Genomic DNA, 3,269 nt, shown 5'->3' on the forward strand with positions numbered 1-3,269 from the left:
AATCGAATTCAAGTTTAAACAAACATCAAGGTGGTTAGGCTTTTTAAGTCAAGTCAAAAACTTCAAACAGATGACTCCCCTGGTAACAATATCTCAAACACCTTATTCATGCATTGTATTTCATACCCGCTATATTAACTTTTAGGATTTTCTATTTGTAAAATGGCCAGCATAGAATTGGGATGAGACTTCACTAAACTGAAATATATGAAGCACATTGGAATTGGTAGAGAATTGAAACAAATGTTCAAAAAAAAATCTTACAGAAAGACAGAACTTTCTCCCTGTGCTCTGCTCAGATGAGGCTGTTTTAAAGTAGCATGAAGTGAAACCAAAACATTCTTGAACAAGAGCAAAGATAGATGAAGTGATTCCATGGATGGATGCCAGCCCAAAGCACCTATCTTGCCTTACAAAGTCAGTAGGTCTTGGGGAAGACACATGGGGCACAAGGCAGTTTGCCAGGATTAACACATATAGTGATAAGAATAAGCAAAGATATCCTGGAAGCATACTGAAATACCTTATATTTGTGCCAGGTTTTTTTTTTTTTTAATTCACAAAGTTCTTTCGTAGGAACTATAACTGACATTTTCCATCTGAGTAAACTGAGGTTTCGAGAGATTTCTAATTTAACCTACAGTGCACAGACTGGAAAAGAGATCTGTACCCAGTACTTGACACCAAGCTGAATGCTCTTTCCATTCTGTTACCTTCTTTCTTTCTTAATCCAGTAGAGGTCTGTGGTGGAGGGGAACTGAGGCATTATTTAAGGTGTTTGTACTAACACAGCCAAATATACTTGCTATGGAGTTTACGTAATTGTTAAGTCAGGAAGTCCCGATCCGTACATCCAGAAATGTACTGAGGCAGGCAGGGCATGAGAAAGAATCATCTGTGTGTTCTACCCAGAGGACAGCATGTGGGTAGGAAAGGGAAAGGAAGGAATTGCACATTTATTGAGCACCAACATCTACCAGACACTGAGCTAGGTATTTTACATGTTATTTATTTTATTCCTACCCTAAGTTGTAGGACTTATAGGTCCCATTTTATAGTGGAGGAAACTGGAGATCAGAGAGGTTGGAAAACATTCCCAACATTACCAAGCTGTAAAATGGCCAGCATAGAATTGGGATGAGACTTCTAAACTCTGCTGATTTCTAAACCTCTACTTTCCTTCATACCACATTGCCTCACAACGTGCATGCATATTTAAGCTTTACAGATTGCAAAGTGCTTTCACACACCAAATTTCTCCTGACCTGCAGCACAGGGCTCACAGTTGGACCCAGTCTTGATAGAAGGTGTGGGAGCCGTCACCTTAGTCTCCCTCTTTTAACAGGAAGAGATAACAGGAAATAACAGGAAATAAAAGGGTAACAGGAAAATCTGGTAGGGAAGGGAGAAGGCACCAGACCCTTCTGAAACCAGAATCTGAGTTTACTTTGTGGAAAGAAGAAGCAAACTGCATCATTTTAACAGGCTTCGTCTTCTCTGTGATCCTTCATGACATGCTCTCTATGTAAGCAGTACCTGTCAAGCACAGATTTCAGAGTTTATTACAAACAGTGGGCTGGATCTTGCGATAAAGACAGAGCATCTCTCATTAAAGTAGGGTGCTTCATTTTCTCTTCAGACCAGGAGGACTGAACCGAGCCCAATTACAAAATAGTATCCCTGAAAGCAAAATGCCAGTGAGTATACAATTGGAGATTGCTTTCTTCTGGGCAGGGTCAGGGAAAATAATCACGTTGACTTTTATGGCCCAGCATGGAAATGTTAATTTACTAAATGCCCATGACTAGGCAAAGAGAGAAATTCTTGTCTTCTGGCTCCAAATCCCCCTTCCACACTTTCCCCTCATCTCTTACTCACATGCTATATTGTGCTTATTAAGAAAACAAAACAGAGAAATGAATCAGTTGTCTTCACAGATTAGATAACCAAATAGATGTTTTCCTAAAGTATTGGGCTTATACTAGCTGCTGTTGCAATCTCAAACTATCAATGGCCTAACACAATCAAAAATTTATTTATCACTTACATCAAATGTGGATCAGATAAAGCGTTTTAGTTGGTGTTTTCTCCACATAGTGACTCAGGCATCCAGGTTTCTTCCACTTTGTGGCTCCTTTTGGATTCCAATTTGCCCTGAACTTTATCCCTTGGGCTTTGTGGGAAGAAGGTGGGAGTTTCCGTGGGGGGAAAACACACTGGTATGTAACTACCTTAACTCAGCAGTAAACAAGTCACTTCTGCTTACATTTTACTGGCTGGAACTCATCACATGGCAAGCCTAACTGCCAAAAGTTTGGAAAATGTAGAGAGGCATTATGTAAAAAGTGTTCACTTCCTCTCCCAAAGATATGGTACAGAAACCCACCAGTCCCTGCATGCAACTCAAGTCCAGGATTTGTGGCATTGTCTGGTTCATTTTTGCAGGCCCAGATGTGACTCCTCATGGTCTGGCAAACTTTGAACAAAAATGACAAATTATTGGCCCCTCTCTACTCCCAACATACAGTGCTGGGGCAGGTAAAGATAACTGCATCATAACTTTCATTCAAAAAAAGGAAGTCAATGATGCCACATTCCTTAACATCACAGTTAAGAAATTACTCTGGGCAGACATGAGAAGGGTTTTTCTTGGGAAGAAGGAGCAGCCTTGATTATGTTCTGATTCTATTCTCTGCCGGAAGTCCATTGTCCACCAACCTCAGGGGTACTTGGTTCCTTCTAAGACGAGCCTTCTTGTCCATTATTCTTCTTCTCCATGTCTAAAATGGGGGCTGGGGAACAGTCCCTCATTTGGGGGCCATAAAGCTTTTGAAGCCTGCTTCCTGCTTATGGAGGTTTGGAGGTCAAAGATGGATGTAAGTCTTCAGCAATCAGAGGCTGCTCAGCCTTGCGGTTTCTCTAGCAATATGGTTTCCTCAAAAACTTAGTAGACAGTGCTTGCTTTGGCAACATATAAACTAAAACTGGAACCATACAGAGAAGATTAACATGGCTCTTGAGCAAGGATGACATGCAAATTAATCAAAGGTTTTATATTTTTTTAATAATTAAAAAAAAACTTAGTAGACTTATAAATTGATTTGCTTCCAGTGATTCCCCTCCCACTTCATTACTGTGCCCTATATCAGTAGGCATACCTCAAATGCCTTCCTAGACATGGGCTTTTTACAGGTGAACACGATTCCTGATTTAACCAGGTATAAGGGGTTCCCGAGAGCTTGGGACTTTCAGTTTGTTGGTCAGCCTAG

At 40.6% G+C, this 3,269-nt stretch overlaps 1 non-coding gene across 1 annotated transcript; it reads left to right on the forward strand.

Moving 5' to 3' along the window:
- The first annotated feature begins 2,954 nt into the window (after nt 1-2,954).
- LOC120360925 (U6 spliceosomal RNA) lies at nt 2,955-3,061 on the forward strand. Its single transcript, XR_005577307.1, has one exon. It is a non-coding gene; the product is annotated as a U6 spliceosomal RNA (small nuclear RNA).
- Nucleotides 3,062-3,269: the final 208 nt, after the last annotated feature.

The sequence above is a fragment of the Saimiri boliviensis genome, chromosome 10 (assembly GCF_048565385.1).
Source record: "Saimiri boliviensis isolate mSaiBol1 chromosome 10, mSaiBol1.pri, whole genome shotgun sequence".
In the NCBI taxonomy this organism is placed as follows: Eukaryota; Metazoa; Chordata; class Mammalia; order Primates; family Cebidae; genus Saimiri; species Saimiri boliviensis.